Genomic DNA, 19,327 nt, shown 5'->3' on the forward strand with positions numbered 1-19,327 from the left:
TTCTTGACTCCCGTAGTCTAGAATTTATGCTTTATGATAAATCACTGAGATATTCAAATTTGTCCGTACATTCTTCTATATTTATATTTTAACATAATGTATTTTATATTGCAAAATAAAAGTTATTTTAAAAACAAAGATCTAACAACGTGTATCTAAAAGAAGAAAAACTGGGGCACCTGGGTGGCTCAGTCGTTAAGCATCTGCCTTTGGCTCAGGTCATGATCCCAGGGTCCGGGGATCAAGCCCCAGATCATATCTTATAGGGCTGCCTGCTCAGCGGGAAACCTGCTTCTCCCTCTCCCACTCCCCCTGCTTGTGTTCCCTCTCTCACTGTGTCTCTCTCCGTCAAATAATAAATAAAATCTTAAAAAAAAAAGAAAAAAAAACTGAAAACAAAAGGATATGGAAGGTTAAAAATAAAAAGATGGATACAGATATCCAGGGAAACCTAAAGGAAATGCAAGCTGTGCTGAGAATTTTAATATATGAAAATATAAAATTTATACATATATATGTATATTTACCGTGCATTGTTAAACATACATTTAATAGAGAAAGATGTTATAAGTCAATAAAAAAATCAAAGCCAGAAAATATAACCTTCACAAACATATATATATATATATATATATATATATATATATATATATCCTCAAATCAAGCAAACACAATTCATAAAACTGGAAAAATAAAACTGGAAAAAGAAGTAAATAAATTGGCAATTACAGTTGAGGATTATAGCACCCATCTCTCAGAAAACAATGCAGACTATAAGTAAATGGAAATGCAGATGACACAAATTAGTAAATTGCAGGTACACAGAACTCTGTAATTAAGAAATACACACATTTCCAACATACATGATATATTATAAAAAATTGACAAAGTACGATATTACAACAGAAGTCTTGATAAATTGCACAGAATTGATTTAACACAGATTATGTTCTCTGACTATAATGCTTTAATTATAGAAATTAATAGCAAAAAAATAGACATTTAAAATGTCTATATGTCTGGAAACAAAATCTCAGACTATTAAAAAAAATTGAATCCAGAAGGAAATAAAATGGAAAATATTTGGAATTTATCACCATTGACAACACTACACATCAAAATCTTAGGGCATGCAACTAAAACATTTTTGGGGGGGAAATATAGACCTTAAATACATTTATCAGAATATAAGAGGGAATGAAAACAAGTAAGCTAAGAGCTCAACACATGAAACTGGAAAAATAGCAAACTAGCAAACCAAGGAAGAAGTAGGGAAAATAAAGGCAGAAATAAATGAAATGGGAAAATAAGGGGAAGATTAATAAAGCATAAAACTAGTTCTTTGGACAAAAATTAATAAAATAGAACTCCAGCAAGATTGACTAAGGGGGAAGGAGTGTTAGATACAAATAAATACTTCTAAGTGAAGGCTCTGAGCCTGCCAATTATTCAGCCTGAAATTAACTTCAAAAATTTCATTTGGATGCAGGCAAATAGTTAAGAAGAAATCTAATATAGAAAGATTGCCTGATAACCCATTTTGCAATCTGCTCTCCTGAAAGAAGTAAAATATTCTTTGCCCAAATCTAGCTTATTCTTTCATATATTGGTCACTGGGAGTAAAAATCAATTGCAAAAATCAATTGCAAAAGTAATTGCAATTGGAAACAAATGATGTGAAAAGCAAAAAAAAAAAAAAAAAATATTTTCCCCATAAGTTTTTTGCAGGCAGAATTACCTAATATTTCAAGATTATTGTAACATATAAGGACAATTATATGCGCTCAAAATTCAAAATCAAACAAGTTAGAAAATTACTGTCCTGTTTCAGAATCTGCTCCTTTATTCCACCTACTCATTTTATCCCCTTTTAGCAGAGACCCCATTTCTCAAAGTTCACCAGAAGGATCTTTTGGGGGGCATTTATTAATTTTTGTCTGATCAGCTCCTTTTTCTTCTCCCCACACCCAACTGAACTGGCCCCACATCCCCAAAACAGGAGCAAGCATATGGCTTGGGTTTGTCAACCATTCGCTCATTTATCAAGTATTTATTGACTAACCATGCAGTAGGCACAGTATTAGAGCCTGAAAAATATAACCCTGAACAGATAAAATCTCCTTGTCCTCATGGGGCTTACATTTCATGGGAGTAGACAATTAACAAGATAAATAAGTAAAATAAGTGGCATATGAGATGGACATAAATGAAGAAAAATAAAATAGGGATGAGTATTACAGAGAGCTCTCATTTTAAACGCGTGGATGGGAACAGTCTCACTAAATAGGTGACATTTGAGTAAAGACCAGGAAGAGGTAAACAAGCAATCAATAGAAATCCAAGAGTGAGCTGTCAGGGTCAGAGAGCAGCCAAGGCAGAGCCCCGAACTGGGATTGAAAGTGTGTCTGGCATGTGTAAGGCACAGCAAGGAGGCCAGCATGGCAGAGGTTGATTGTGCAATGGGGGGAGACGGGTAGGAAATGAGGTCAGAGAGATTACACGAGGCCAGCTCACGCGGATCGTGGGTGGTTTTTTGAGTTATTGCTGAAGACTTCGGCTTTTGACGTGAAACAGGCAATCTTTATAGAGTTTGATCTGACACACATGTTAACAGCTCTGGCTCCAGCACTGAGAAGAGACTGAAGGAAGCAAAGACATAAACCCAGAGGCCAGTTAAGAGGCTACTGCAGTAAGTGGGAGAAGATATGAGAATGCCCTGGACCACAGGTGGCAAGAAGTAAATTGACCAAAGTACTTAACACCTTGGCCACAAGGGCCAATTAAGCCAAGAGTAAATGAACTAAGGCTAGCTGGGAAATTCTCCCTAAAGCATTGGGGAAGAGTCTTGTCATTTTTTCTGGGACTTGAACCATGAGCACAGGACAAGCCTGGAGTTAGCAGTGGCCATCTTGGTGAGTCGGTGGGGAGAACAGAGAATAAAACCAAAGCAGTGGGAAGAGAGCCTTGGGAGAGAGGAGAAAAAAGAAATCTTCCTGTGCCACAAAATGCTGAACTAGACATATTTAAGAAGATGAAAAGCTGAATATGACTTGTGGAATTTCAGAATGTCAAAGGCATACAAAGAATCCTAAAAGTTTAGGGATGCCTGGGTGGTTGAGTTGATTGTCTCCTTCAGCTCAGGTCATGATCCCAGGGTCCAGCGTCGGGTTCTTTGCTGAGCAGGGAGCCTGCTTCTCCCTCTGCCTACCGCTCCCCCTGCTTACGCTCTCTCTCTGACAAATAAATAAATAAAAATCTTTTTAAAAATTCCTAAAAGTTCACAGACAGGATAAAATGGTATTATATATAAAGAAACACAAATAGGAATAACATCAGATTTCTTAAAGGCAACGTGGAATATTAGAGAATATTGGAGTAATGTTTCAAATTTCTGAATCAAAATAAATGGGTACATAAAATTCCCTATCCAAGCACACAATCAGTCATGAGGCCAAAATAAAGACACTCACAGACATGTTTATTCTCCATGTACCCAATATGAAAACCGTGCTTGATAAAACATTTCAATAAGTTGAAAAAGAAATTTAAGGAGAAACACATGAAATATAAGAAAGTCAAAACAAATGATGAGATTAAGATTCAGGAAAAGATGGCTATAAAATGGAAAAAAATATAAAATAAATTAAGGACAATCTATCCTTGGGTGTTACACGCAAATAATAAATCGTGAATGCTACATCAAAAACTAATGGTGTACTAACATAACATAATAATAAATAAATAAATAGATAAATAAATAAAAATAAAACTGATCTAAAGTATGGTTTCTTATTTCCAGTACAATATCCTTTGCACTGATTTTGCAATCAATCTTACTGCATCTGGAATTCCATTTAATTTCAAGTTACAGTCTTATAGAAAAAAAGAAATAATAAAACATGACTAATAATACAAATGAAGCCTATAGATACATTGACATATGAGGACCATTTTTTCTGTAGACATTTTTCCCATGGTTGATTATACCTATGCCTTCACTGACTCCTTTTCAATAATCCTTGTTTTATTTATTCCTACCTAAAGTTAGCACATAAAAAAGTGAAATTAATTTAAAAACATGAAAATCTCTTACCTATATAGTAAAACATAAGGAATTATGAATGTGACTGATTTAGGTAGGAAAATTGTTTTGTAGAGACGCCTAATCCAAGACTTTCCAGTGAAGTTTATCAAAGAGGAAATTATTAGTCCTCTCTCCTCCTTCATGCTCCAGGAAGACCACTCGCGAAGACCACCTGCCCCGGAGTTGTTGGGAGAGGCCATGTGACTAGTTCTGGCCCCTGGCTCTGGGTGGAGGAGATGTGCGTCATGTCCAGTCTGGAGAAGAGTGGGAGTGCTCCATATTCTCTCTTCCCAGTCACGTCAAACTCGGAAGCCACCTGTTGCCATGGTAGCTCTACATGGAAGATGAGCTGCCATCAGCCTGCACCTCTGAGGGACTTTGTGGAGAAGGGGGGCTTCCCCTTTTCATATGAGCAGCAGTGAGCATACAGTGTGAACAAGAAATAAAAGCTCCTTATGTGAAGCCACTGCGGTTTCAGGGTTCATTTGCTACCACAGCATAACCTAGACTATCCCCTGCTAAGAGCTCCCTGTGCCTCATGTATCATTTGCAAAAGTCTTTGCTAAATTTCCTTAAGTTATGTTTAAACTTTTCTTGTACAAACTGACATACCCAAGGTCATTAGAGCCTTTTTGAACACTTTATTTGGAAAGTGATTTTATTAGGAAAGACATTTATATTTCTATGGAGTATAACAAAACTAAGGAAAAATGAAGTGTCTGACAACCAGAATACTTTTGCTCCCTGACTGAGATAATCTTCCTTCTCTGCTCACTGTCCATAAACAATAAATGCAGATTTTCTGAGAAATTGCCCCCCTAATTTGTGGAAATAACCTCAAAAGACTTTGAGATTTTCAGTTAATAACCTCTCAGTTTTGGAATTCGATTCTGTCCCTTAGAAAGGGACAGCTATATCTATATTTTTTTAACCAAAATTTAAGAAAACACAAATATTATTTAACCAGAAAAAATAACACCACAAATGTTAAACTGTTCTCTCGATATTTGAAAAGCTTGTAGATTCTGTTTCAAACCTAAATATAATTTTTTTTCAGTATTTTTTCTCTTTGTAACCCAGTTGTTCCAATTCCTGTTCACACTGGTGTATTTTGTGGAAAAAAAAAATTACGAGCCTTCAGAAAAAAACATATGTGGTCATCTTTTCCTTAACTGCTAGCACACAGGATTTTAACATAGAGTTTATTTTAAACTAAGCCAAGAAATCCTTGGAGTCCAAGTTGTTTTTCCATTAGAGGTATGAAACTTGGCCCCACATGTTTCTGTTCTGGAAAAAGTCCATTGACGCTCCGAATCACCTGGTAACATAAACTAATATGAGGTAGGTCTTAAAACATAACCCTCATAGGCACAGCAGGAAAAAATGAATTGGAAAAACATAACCTTGCGTTCTAATTTTATTCACTTAAAACTTCACAATATTCATTGCCCAGTAGGAATATGTCAAAATGATTAGACAAGCATTCTGTACTTAAGAACTCTGTGAAGTGTTGGTGGGAATGTAAAATGGTACAACTGTTGTGGAAAAAATTTAAAATAGAATTAACATATGACCCATCAATTCCATGTCTAGGTATTTACCCACAAGTACTGAAAACAGGGTCTCAATGAAGCATTTATACGTCTATGTTCACAGCAACATTATTCATGAGAACCAAAATGTGGAAGCAACACAAGTGTCTAGCAACAGATAAATGGTTAAGCAAAATGTGGTATATACACATACAATCGAATATTATTCAACCTTTTAAAAGAAGGAAATTCTGACCTGTGCTACAGCATGAATGCGCCTTGAGGGCATTATGCTAAGTGAAATAAGCCAGTCACAAAAAGAAAAATACTATAAATTCCACTTATAGGAAGTACTTACTAGTACTTCAAATTATAAATACAAAAGGTATAGTGATGGTTACCAGGGGCTGAGGGGAGGGGAGAATAGAGAGAGATTGTTTAACGGGTGTAAAGTTTTAGCTCTACAAAATGAAAAGAGTTATGGGGATGATTGCACAGTAACGTGAATGTATTTAATGTCACTGAACGTGAAATGTACTTAATATTTAATAAAAATGACTTACATGGTAAATTTTATGATATGGGTATTTTACCACAATTTTTTAAAGTGAAGAAAAATTCTGTGAAGAACTCAAAATAATCATGGGACCAGAAATGTAGGTACCTGTAAATAAGAACTAAATACGGACTGGCTGCTCTCATTACACACACACTTGGGCCAAGAATCACGCCTTTAATGTATCAGAGTGACTCTAAAAGCAAACAAAGCTCCTTACTAATAGCTTAATGAAGACAATGGTAAAGATGAAAATTATTAATATACTTCTGTATTAAGTTGAAAGGTGTTTTTATTATCCTAATAGCTGGTTTAAGACTTTCTCTTAGGTAAACATCTAACTTTGTTAGAAAAATACTATAATAAGCCCCTTTGTTGTGAAATCTGAGATCCAGAAATGTTTGAATATATGTGTGTGAGGCCATTAGAGGAAGGTGAAAAATCAGCCCCAAAAAATGGAAGGATAGAAGTGTCACCCACAATGTTGGGGTAAGTAGAAAGCTGTGACGACTCTGAGCTTTGTCTCCATGTTGGTTTCAAGGAGAACCAAGACAGCACCAAAATACTTGAAGAGATCAGTTCGAATACTCATAGAAATCATTGCCAGATGCACTCTACTCTTAAAGGTCATAAATTTGGGTGAGAAATGTCTGAGAATCTCCAAGAGTCACAGATGCTCTTGCTGATAACAATGTCATTCATCTATCTCACATAACTAACATTGAGTGCCCAACTGTACACTAAGTATTGTTCTAAGAGCTGTGGTCATCCTAACTCATTAAATCCTTGCATCAGCTTTATGAGGTACTAGTACTAACTCTACTCACCAAGTGAGGAAAGTGAGCCACATAAATGTTAGATGACATGACCAAGGTCACATAGCTAGTAAATGTCAGAGACAAGATCAAACCCAGACCATCTGAGTTCAGAGACTGTCATTTTCACCACTATGCTGTCTCTATTTTGTTCAGTGCAAGAATTTCTATAATGCTTAACAAAACTCAGATTTTCTAATTTGGTCATTAGCTGTGTCATCTTCCATAAAAATTGTCAAGTTTTATATTACAAGAGACCATAGAGTTCATCTTACCTAGTCTTTCCACTAATGCAGGGTTCCCTCATAACATACATTTTTCTTTAAAAAATAAAAATTAAAAAAAAAAAATAACAACTTTTTCTGACAACAAGCCAGGCTCTTTCTAGATACCTTTGATAACAAGGAGGCCCCCAATCTGAGGATCAGAAGTGTTTTACTAGAAAAAGTACTTGACAACTTTTAGAGATGGCAAAATCCACCATTTTTTGTTAATATCTTTCGGTAACCAGTTTGCAAACCATCAACAAAAAGTGTAAATATGAAAAGTTATCAATTAAAATTCCTCAATGAAACATCAAATGTTATGGTGAGTAAAGGGTTCTTTGCCATAGAAGACAATGAGAGTATTATTGACTGAGTCACACAATCTGTCTCAGGAATAAATGCATATCTTAAGTACACCCATGTTGAAACAATAGGACTTCACGTGTTTGAAGACATCTAAACAGCAAATATATGGACTAAAACTATTTTTTTTTTGTCAGAGTTTGAACAACCACAACAATGGGTTTTTAACAACTTTGAAAGGAAAAAGAGAGGGCAATGCTCACCAGAAAGAATGGTGGTAGCTAATGGGTCATAGGTAGCAATGTTTCAAAGACATTGCAATACAACTGGGAGTGGTAGAAAGTGCATATCAGAGGCAATAATGATTGTTATTATTATGGTTTGGCTCATAGAAAAATAATAGCACTTAATATACTAATATTTTCTGAAAAATTACCAGATTTTCAGTTATATCCAGAGTCACACACTCAAAAAATGTGTCCTTGATAGATAGCTGTGAAAAGAATGCTTCCCTTAGGGCACCTGGGAGGCTCAGTCAGTTAAGTACCCAATTTTTTATTTTACCTCAGGTCAGGATTTAGGCTCTTGAGATCAAGCCCTACATCAGACTATGTACTGGGCATAGAACCTGCTTAAGATTCTCTCTCTCCCTCTCCCTTTGTCCCTCTACTTCTGCTCAGGCTCTCTCTTTCTCTCTCTCTCTTGCTCTCTCTGTCTCTCTAAAAAAATAAAATAAAATAAAATAAAAAATGCTTCCCTTGCATTCCCTAACAAGTTTAGAATTGTATTTTATCTTAAAAAAGAATTAAACCAAACAAGAGATAGATATCCCAGTCAGGAACTAAGACATACAAGGATTCTTTTAAAGTTATTTTATAAGTATAAAATCAAAGGAATAATGAGAAGAATTACACACATATTCAAAGAACTCCAGTCTTGCCTAGATCATTAGTGATGAACTTTAAAGGCAAGAACATCTTAAGATTGTTTTCCTTTTCTATTATAATAATTAAATATAAATATTTTATTTGAATCAGTAGTAAATTTAGATCAGTAAATGCCTCATTTCTAGAGGACTCAATCTGCATCTGGGCATCGAAACACATACTTGCTTACAAATAAATCCTTCACATAATTATACTTCTATGGTACTTTGATAGTTATGGTATATACCTGACCCCCAAGGGGGTCAAGAAGGATCATTATATATACAAATTGTTTTACTAAACAACCCTCCCACTGAAAAGTAATTACCAGCAAGAATCCATTTTCAAGGGATATACAGAGGAATAAACATAGTTTGTTATTTATTAATACTATTAGCTTCCCTCTGCATTAACCCTAGCCTATGGATAAATATACCTAGTCTACTACAGTTTGTTTCACGGATTAGAATAACAAAGTGGAGTACAGGTCCTTCAGGTCATAAATATCACTAAAAGAAAGAATTAGTTTTAAAGAATTTTCAATTACATACCAAAAAGCTATGAGTGTCCTCGTTCCCGTTCTGCTGCCTCTGATCTGTACAAGAAAAAGACAAGAAAGGGGTCATAAGGTTTCTGCCTGGACCCAACTATCTAGAAGGAAGTCAGAATCTTACCACATCACCCACCAAGAAGAGGCAACAAAATAGTAACTTGCTCATCATAAAAACTACCCAATGAGTCTCTTGGAAAATGAGAAAGTTCTATCTCACAGGAAAGAAGACCTAGGTATAAACTAGCAGGAAATCATTAAGCTGAGATCCCCTGGAATTGAATGTTTTCTAAAAGATAGTGTGAAAATAATGTTCAAATCCCTTTGAACACTGCTCAAGATATATTTTTACTTTACTTTTAAATATCTTGAAAGATGTTCACATGGATTTAGAACTTCCATCTGTTTTCCTGGAATTCTGTCAATGGGAAAATGTTTCATATTAGTAATATCCCACCCATTGCCTAAGCCATAAGTTTAAAAAAAACAGATTTTTAAGACTTCATCTTTTTAAAAGACTTAATTTATTTATTTGACAGACAGAGATCACAAGTAGGCAGAGAGGCAGTCAGAGAGAGAGAGAGAGAGGAGGAAGCAGGCTCCCCGCTGAGCAGAGAGCCTGATGCGGGGCTCGATCCCAGAACCCTGGGATCATGACCTGAGCCGAAGGCAGAGCCTTTAACCCACTGAGCCACCCAAGTGCCCCAGGACTTCATTTTTTAAGAGCAGTTTTAGGTTTATAGAAAACTGAGAGGAAGGTACAGAGATTCTTCTATACCCCCTGCCCCTACATGTGCATAGCCTCCCCCATTATCAACATCACTCACCAGAATGGTATATTTTTTTACCAAGAATGAATTTACACTGAAACATCATAACTAGATAAAGTCCGTAACATACCTTACAGTTCACTGTTGGTGTTATAAATCCTGTGTTTATAGAAAAAAATATGTGCAGAGACATATATCTATCATTATATCATGTGATATAATATCATAGTATATTGATTGCTTTAAACATCCTCAGTGCTCTGCATATTCATTTCTCCCCCCACAAGCAACCACTGAACTTTTTATTATCTCCATAGTTTTGCTTTTTCCAAAATGTCATATAGCTGATATCATACAGTATGTAAACTTCTCAGATGGGTTTCTTTTGCTTAGTAATATGCATTAAAATTTCCTTTATGTCTTGTCATAGCTTGATAACATATTTCTTTTTAACACTAAATATTCCATTGTCTGGATGTGTCAGTGTCTTTATCCATTCACCTACTGAAGGACATCTGGTTGCTTTCAAGTTTTACCAATGATGAATAATCTGCTGTAAACATCCATGTGCAGATTTTTGTATGGATGTAAGTTTTCAACTACTTTGGGTAAATACCAAGAAGCATGACTCCTGAGCTAGCTATATGGTAAAACTAAGTTTAGTTTGGTTTGGGGTGTTTTGTTTTTTTTTTTTTTAAGATTTTATTTATTTATTTGACAGACAGAGATCACATTAAGCAGAGAGGCAGGCAGACAGAGAGAGGAGGAAGCAGGCTCCGTGCAGAGCAGATAGCCCGATGTGGGGCTCGATCCCAGGACTCTGGGATCATGACCTGAGCCGAAGGCAGAGGCTTTAACCACTGAGCTACCCAGGTGCCCCTAAGTTTTGTTTTTTAAGAAACTACTGTTTTCTTCCAAAATAGTTATTCCATTTTGCATTTCCCATTAGCAATGTATTAGAGTTCCTGTTTCTCTACATCCTCACTGGCATTTGGTGTTGTCAGTGTTTCAGATTTCGGTCATTCTAGTAGGTCTTTAAGTGGTTATCACAATTCTGTTTTAATTTAATTTCCTTGATGACATATGGAGCATTTTTCCATGCTTATTTCATATGCTTATTTGCCACATGTAAATCTTTGATTAAGTGTGTCTCAAGGTATTTAGTCCACTTTTAATAATGTTGTTTATCTTCTTACTGTTGAATTTTAGGAGTTCACTGTATATTTCGGATAATAGTCCTTTATCTCATGTGTCTTTTGCAAGTACTTTCTCCCAGTCTGTAACTTGTCTTCTAATTGCTTTATATTGCCTTTTGTAGAGAAGTTTTTAATTTTAATGAAATCAACATATTAATGTTTTCTTTCATGGATCACAATTTCTGATGCTATATCTAAAACAGTATCACCATACTCAAGTTCATCTAGACTTTCTCCTACAATATTTTCTAGTTCTGTGTTTTATGCATAGGTCTATGATACCTTTTTAAACATAATTTTCTCCATCACTTCTTAAGTAGAGATCATCATTTTTGTGAGGAGTGTATGGTCTGTGTCTAGTTTCACTTTTTGGCCTGTAGATGTCCAGTTATTCCAGCACCATTTGTTGAAGATACTATCTTTGCTCCATTGTATTGCCTTTGCTCCCTTGTCAAAGATCAATTGACAACATTTATGAGGGTCTATTTCTGGGATCTCTCTTCTGCTCCATTGACCTACTTGTTTATCTTTTTACCAATATGATACTGTCTTGATTACTGAAACTGTAAAGTGAGTCTTGAAATTTGGTAGTGTCTGTCCTCCAACTTTGTTTTTCTCCCTCAATATTGTTTGGCTATTCTGGGTCTTTTCCCTCTCCATATAAACTTTAAAATCTATTTTTCAATGTCCAAAAAATAAATTGCTGATATATTAATTGGGATTGAACTGAATCTATGGGTCAATTTTGGAAGAATTGACATCTTGACAATATTGAGGCTTCCTATCGATGAACATGGAATATCCCTCTAGTTTTTTAGTTCTTCTTTGATTTTATTCATCAGAATTTTGTAGTTTTCCTCATATAGATCTTATATATATTTTTGTTATATTTATACCTAAGTATTTGACTTCTGGGAGACTAAGGTAAATGATAATTGGTGTTTTTTATTTCAAATTCCCCTTGCTCATTATTGGATATAAGAAAGCAATTGACTTTTGTATATTAACCTTGTGTCCTACAACCTTGCTATAATCAGTTATTAGTTCCAGGAGGTTTTTGTTGTTTTGGGCGGGGGGGGGGTTTTGGTCAGTATTACAGACTTTCTACGTAAATGATCAAGGCACTTGAGAACAAAGAAAGTTTTAGGTCTTCCTCCCTATCTTTATCTTTTAATTTATTTTCTTGCTTTACTGCATTAGCTAGAACTTCTAGCATGATGTTGAAAAGGAGTAATGAGAAGAAACTTCCTTGTCTTGTACCTGATCTTAACACCATTAAGTATGGTGTTAGCTGCAGGCTTTTTGTAGATAGTCTTTATCAATAGCCTGTCAATATAACTATAAATAGATAGTTCCCTTTTCTTCCTAGTTTACCAAGAGTTCTTAACATGAATTGGTGTTAGATTTTTGTCAAATTTTTTTCTGTATGTATTAAAATGATCATGTGATTATTCTTTTTGTATCTGTTGATGTGATGAATTGCATTAGCCTTGCATAACTAAGATAAATCTCATTTGATTATGGTACATAATTCTTTTTATACTTTTCTGGATTAAATTTACTAATTTTTATAGAGTACTTTTGCACCTATGTTCATGAGAGATATTGGTCTGTAGTTTTCTTATGTCTTTGTCTGGTATTGGCCTAAGGCTAATGCTGACCTCAGATTCAGTTAAGACATACTAGCTCTGCTTCTTTCCTCTGTAAAGTTTGTAGAGAACTGGTGTAATTTCTTCCTCAAATATTTGGTAGACTTTGCCAGTGAACCCATCTGGAACAGGTGTTTTCTCTTTTGAAAGTTTATTTATTATTGATTCAATTTCTTTAATAGATATAGATCTATTCAGATTATCTATTTCTTCTCATGTGAATTTTGGCAGATTGTGTCTTTCAAGGAATTGGTCCATTTCACCTAGACTGTCAAATATGTGGGCACAGAGCTATTCACAGTATTTTTTTATTATTCTTTTAATTTCCACGGAAGCAGTAGTGATGTCACCTCTTTCATTTCTGATATTAGTAACTTGTATTTTCTCTCTTTTTTTCTCAGTTAACCTGGCTAGACATTTACTGATTTTATTGGTCTTTTTTAAAGAACCAGCTTTTGGTTTCATTGATTTTCTCTATTGATTGCCTATTTTCCATGTCATTGATTTTTTGCTCTAATTCTTATTTCTTTTCTTCTTCTTACTTTGGATTTAATTTGTTCTTCTTTTTCTAAGTTCCCAAGATGGAAAGTTAGATTATTGGTTTTAGATTTTTCTTCTTTTCTAATATATGCATTCAATTCTATAAGTTTCCTTCAATCAGTATTTTTGCTGCAAATTTCTTCTTTTTTTAAGCCTATATATTTATATCTCACAGTAAAATGAGATGGCAGAAAAACATGATCTATCAATGACAGATATATTTTAAGAAGATCTGTTTTTTAATGACTCATCTGTTTTGAATATTTGGGGATTTTTAAACTTTTAAAATTTTCCTCCTAATTTTCATTTTGAAAGTTTTTATAACTATAGGAAAGTGCTGTGGGAATATTTTAAAATGAACACCTGGATAGCCTTCGCTAGATTCCTAAATTATTACCATTTTGCCACATTTGCTTTATCTGTCTGTACATATAAATATTTTACAAAACCACTTGAGAATTAGTTTTAAAGATGTTTCACCCCTAAAAACTTAGTATGGTCATCATCTCACACCTATCAGAATGGCTAACATCAACAACACAAGAAATAACAGGTGTTGGAAAGGATATGGAGAAAGAGGAACCCTCTTACAATGTTGGTGGGAATGCAAACTGGTGCCACCATTCTGGCAAAAAGTATGGAATTTCCTCAAAAAGTTAAAAATAGAATTACCCCAAGATCCAGCAATCACACCACTAAGTATTTATCTAAAGAATATAAAAGCAGTTATTCAAAGGGATACATATACTCCAATGGTTAAAGTGGCATTATCTACCATAGCCAAATTGTGGAAATAGCCTAAGTGCCCATAGACTGATGAATAGATAATGAAGAGATATTACTCAGCCATAAAAAGTAATGAAACTTTACCATTTGTGAAGATGGATGTAGCCAGAGTATAATGCTAAGCAAAATATGTCAGTCAGAGAAAAATAAATGCCGTATGATTTCACTCATATGTGGAATTTAATAAAGCAAATGAATGGGGGGGCAAATAAAAGACAGAGGGAGAAGCAAACCAAGAAACAGACTCTTAATTACAGAGAACAACCTGATGGTTACTAGATGGGAGAGGGGTGAGGGGATGGGGTAAATAGATGATTGGGATTAAGAAGGGCACTTGTGATGAGCACCGGGTGTTGTATGGAAGTGCTGAATCACTATATTGTACACCTGAAACTAATATTACACTGTGTGTTAACTAACTGGGATTTAAATAAAAACTTAAAAAAAAAAAAAACTTCGATAAGTACCAAAATATCCCACCATAATTACATAATAGTAAGCATACTTAGGAAATTTAAAGTGATATAATTCTCTAATGTGTAGTTCAGATTTTCCTAGTTTTCTTAGGAATGTCCTTTTCAGCCTGAGTACTTATTATATTTTATTTTAAATCCAGGACTCACTCAAGGTCGCCACTGCATATATTGTCACATGTGTATAGTTCCTTTTGTCTTGGACAACTGACGTTTTTGTAGAGTCCACTTGGTTTTTGCATAATGTCTCTCAAATTGAATTTATCTAATTGTTCCCTCACAATTAGACTCAGGTGAAAATTTTGGCAGATGCCCATATGTGAATGCTTTTCTTTTTTTATACACTAGAAAAAAAATAGTTCAGATTAATATTTTCTTTCAATCAATAACACTTAGGGATTGCCTCCCATAAAGTAAATTTATTGTCACAGTTTGCAATTTACAAAACACTCTGATATGGATTCATTTACTCAATTTGCACAACCACCCCATAAGGTGGGTATTTGTAATTATGTTTTCTTGTTGAATGCAAATTTATCCACGTATATAGAACCAAGAAGACTATATCTGTGACCAAAATTTAAGCATATAAATACCGTAAATATCACACTGAAGAAGTCCTGTATTTTTAAGTCAAATAAACCTAGACATTTTTTTCTCTTCCACAACCTGCAACTCTCCATTGTCCAAACTTTGCACCTTACAGTTTTTGTTGTATGTTAAATTATATGGTAATGTAAAATACTAGGCTTTAGCAAAACATTTTCCAACTTTAATGATTTGAAATTACAATAATCAAAGCAGAAACAAAATAAAAGTGGATGAGTGTTAGCTGTACTGAATGCCAAGTAATTGGCTTTTGTTCATGTTTACGTCTTTGCATTTGCTGCAACCAGTAATTCACCAGCTCTTCTTTTCTCCCCTGAAGAAGATTTTTTTGTCAATTCCTTCTACTTCCCAAAGCATGAAAACAGCATTGTTTCAGAGCATAGTCATCAGTATTTGTACAAGGACAGCTTAGCATATTAAATTTATAACTTTTTAATTTTCTTCTTACCCTTGGGCCTTACAAACCCACTGTTGTTTAGTTTAGGGTAAAATCAAGAAAGTTTGGCTCTCGGTGTACATAACTTGATTCACAAACAATAGCATAGATTCTTAAGTAGACATTCCAGCCAGAAAGAGCATAAACATGTTTTCCAATCTGTGAGTCAAGGGTACTGATAAAAAGTCAGACAATTTTTACAGTAATACTGAAATTAAAAAAACAATACCACCCATGTCCAGGTAGTCACACTCAGATATGCTGTCTGTCATTTTGAGTTCAGAAAGATCTTGAAAAAATAGAGTGATATTTTCCACTGATAAAAACCATTTTGCCATCAGGGAAATACAAATCAAAACCACAATGAGATACCACCTCACACCAGTCAGAATGGCTAAAATTAACAAGTCAGGAAATGACAGATGCTGGCGAGGATACAGAGAAAGGGGAACCCTCCTACACTGTTGGTGGGAATGCAAGCTGGTGCAACCACTCTGGAAAACAGCATGGAGGTTCCTCAAAATGTTGAAAATAGAACTACCCTATGACCCAGCAATTGCACTGCTGGGTATTTACCCTAAAGATACAAACGTAGTGATCCAAAGGGGCACATGCACCCGAATGTTTATAGCAGCAATGTCTACATTAGCCAAACTATGGAAAGAACCTAGATGTCCATCAACAGACGAATGGATAAAGAAGATGTGGTATATATACACAATGGAAGACTATGCAGCCATCAAAAAAAATGAAATCTTGCCATTTGCGATGACGTGGATGGAACTAGAGGGTATCATGCTTAGCGAAATAAGTCAATCGGAGAAAGACAACTATCATATGATCTCCCTGATATGAGGGAGAGGAGATGCAACATGGGGATTAAGGGGGTAGGAGAAGAGTAAATGAAGCAAGATGGGATTGGGAGGGAGATAAACCATAAGTGACTCTTAATCTCACAAAACAAACTGAGGGTTGCTGGGGGGAGGGGGGTGGGGTTATTATGGACATTGGGGAGGGTATATGCTATGGTGATTGCGGTGAAGTGTGTAAACCTGGCGATTCACAGACCTGTACCCCTGGGGAAAAAAAATATATGTTTATAAAAAATAAAATTAAAAAAAAAAAACAAACATTTTGCCATATCCAGAGAGCCTCAAGTTCAGATGACAGATCAAGATCCACTTACATTTTCATCCATGCACAATTTTCCAGCACTCAGTGATTTGAACACCTCATTTCAAAGTAAAAGAGTAATTTCAAATGCCTAAATAATGGATATGATATTACTGTCCTTGTCCAGTGTTCAATGTCATAAGGGAGCAGATAGAATCCTGAAAATACCCAATGAAAGAACAAAACCCCTTTTTCAACTCTCACAGAGTTCTGCAAGCATATCATTTTCTTTCAAACTAGCATATTATTCACTTCCTTAAAAGAAAGATCTACATTTTAATCCTAGGAAATGTATTATTCTCATTGTCCATTTGGATTCGTTTTCAGGCCAAATACAGTAAAGGAAGCTGCATTTGATACTTCTGCCTTGAGCATATAAATTGTCACAGGCCAGGGTGATGAAAAATTTTTCAGCTGTGAAGTCTTTATAGAACATGTAACATTCATTTTTTTCCACCAATCCTCAACAACAGACTATTATCATCAAATAACAATAAGAGAGACTGCCTGCAGTTAATTTAATCACTGTAATTTCCCAAAAAATAAAGACTGATGTCTTTTGAAAATTATTCCAATTACATCTTTGAAAATGAGTTCAAAATTGTTAAAATTACTACTTTCAATACTATATTAACCTCCACCAAGTGTTATTAGTTATTCTCACAATCTTCCTAGAGCAAAAATGACATCAGTGCCCAATTTTTTTATTTGGTAAAAATTCAACTTTGAGATATCATAATTGTTTTAAGACTTTGCTCGAGTTCAGTTCACTTAAGGTTTAATCTAACCCTTTTCAAATACATCCTGAGAAGCAATTTCTCTGCTTAAAAAAAAAAAAAAACACAGTCAAAATTCATTTAATCGGATCACATAAAATCGAATTATATAACCACTTGTAAATAAGTAGATGCGAAGTAGAAGAGATCACAGAAACAATGATGAAGATAACGATAGTCAACTTTTATTGAGCTCTGATTATTACTTGATTTGTGCAAGCCCGTGCTAAGTGCCGTACAGACACTGACCACTTCGTTTCCACAGCAACCCTATGAAGGGGATCCTGTCTTTCCTCCCATTTTACAGTTGAAGACCTTGGCCGTGAAATCTGCCGCTCTAGCGGGCATCCTGTGTGCCTTCCAACCTCTGCCAGCACCCCCCCAACCCCCCCCCCCACACACCTGTTTCTGACCATTACTTTAAGGAGGACTCTCCACAGTGAAACCTGCCTTCCTTTGACCACAGCTCTCTCTCTTTGGAACCTACAGACACTCTAGAAGAAGGAAGGGCGACAGGGGGGTAAAAACAGGGAAGGTCTGTGCCCAGAGTAATGCCTCCTCCCATGCTGTCAGACTTCCTCATTCATCTTGGCTTTAATGAGGGTTCCCAGGGCTCTCCGTCCAGTCCAGCTCCTTTCGGGGGTCTGGACTTGAGTCAAGTGTGTATTGTCTAATCCTTAATTGCAGAGGAGGTTAGCCCCTCTTCCCCAGGACTCTGGGACCCCCGGCTGTGCACCTAGATTCTGCCTGAGTCCTTTCTGAAACGGTTCCGCGGCTCACTCACTGCTCTCTGGCTCTGCCAGCGGGGAGGCGACCCGCTTTGACACGCAGGTGCTCGGTAGCAGTGGGTTGGCTGCAGCTTAACGTTGCAGATCATGTTGGCAGACTCTCACCCTGACGCAGCTCAAAATACTATTATTTTGGATAATTTGAATAATTACAAATTATTCCAAATTCTTAGCTATGTGAAGGAGGCAAAATGCGTGACTCTCAGACTTTTCCATGTTTTGATCCTTGATATAAGGTGAACTCTGTATACATTTGATGAGGATGAACGCAAGCACTGAGAAAAAGAATAGTAAGATGAGTAACCTGAAGCAAAGGAGGCCGTGAGGGTGAGGAATTCCAAGGGTGCGTTACTGCCGGGACCTTGACGGCCAGAGAGGCCAGACACATGGCGAGGAGTGAAGGGAGCTGCTCTAGAATGGGACTTACGGAAGGTGGGAGAAAGTTCTAAGAACAGAATTCACTTCTCAGTTTTGCCACTCCCTACTCTGCTTCTCCCAGAGGCCAAAATCACCTCTTTCAGTCTCATCAGCCCACTCCAAAGCTCCACTACCCTCCCTAGACGCTCAAGTGACTGGAGACTCATCTGTGTCAACTTCCTCCAGGTAAGAAAATTCTCCCTCTGTATCTTTCTCTGACCAAAATGAGTATTTGACATAAAATGCTGTTTACATGGATGTTAGCATCTGTGGTTTGGGGTAAGGGCAAAGAAACATTAAAGTGAAAGAGACTGACAGGACCTACCCATCCCCCACTTTCAATGGTGGGAGGCAGGACTAGATAGCACACAGACGCTGAATGTTTGTTCCACCATGAATCTCTCCTCTTCTCTTCCCTGTTGGTCTAAAGTCACTACATTTCTAGCTGTTTGGCTCTTCTTGCAACCTCCTGATCACCACCGTGCTCATGTGCTTTAAACCCAAATTTGATAGACACGCCTAACAATGGTGCCTACTAATGAGTGCTGGAAGGGACAAGTTATATTCAGGACCCGTGTTCACCATGTCCTTACTCCAAAGTTGGCTCTTACTCCAAACCATAGCATCTATTCCACTTCTTAGAAGTAAAGCTTTTGACATTAAAAAAAAAAAAAAAAAAAAA

The 19,327-nt window shown here is 36.0% G+C and overlaps 1 long non-coding RNA gene across 1 annotated transcript in view; it reads right to left on the reverse strand.

Annotated features, from left to right (window-relative positions):
* Positions 1-1,020: 1,020 nt before the first annotated feature.
* Positions 1,021-19,327, reverse strand: part of LOC116854493 — a 63,679-nt gene continuing 45,372 nt past the window's right edge. The window contains exons 2-3 of the long non-coding RNA XR_004380171.1: positions 9,034-9,077; positions 1,021-1,032 (exon numbers count right to left, since the gene is read on the reverse strand). This is a non-coding gene — a long non-coding RNA (uncharacterized LOC116854493). The remainder of the gene's footprint in view (positions 1,033-9,033; positions 9,078-19,327) is intronic.

This window comes from Lontra canadensis, unplaced genomic scaffold, assembly GCF_010015895.1.
Source record: "Lontra canadensis isolate GAN:19392208 unplaced genomic scaffold, GSC_riverotter_1.0 scaffold92, whole genome shotgun sequence".
NCBI lineage: Eukaryota > Metazoa > Chordata > Mammalia > Carnivora > Mustelidae > Lontra > Lontra canadensis.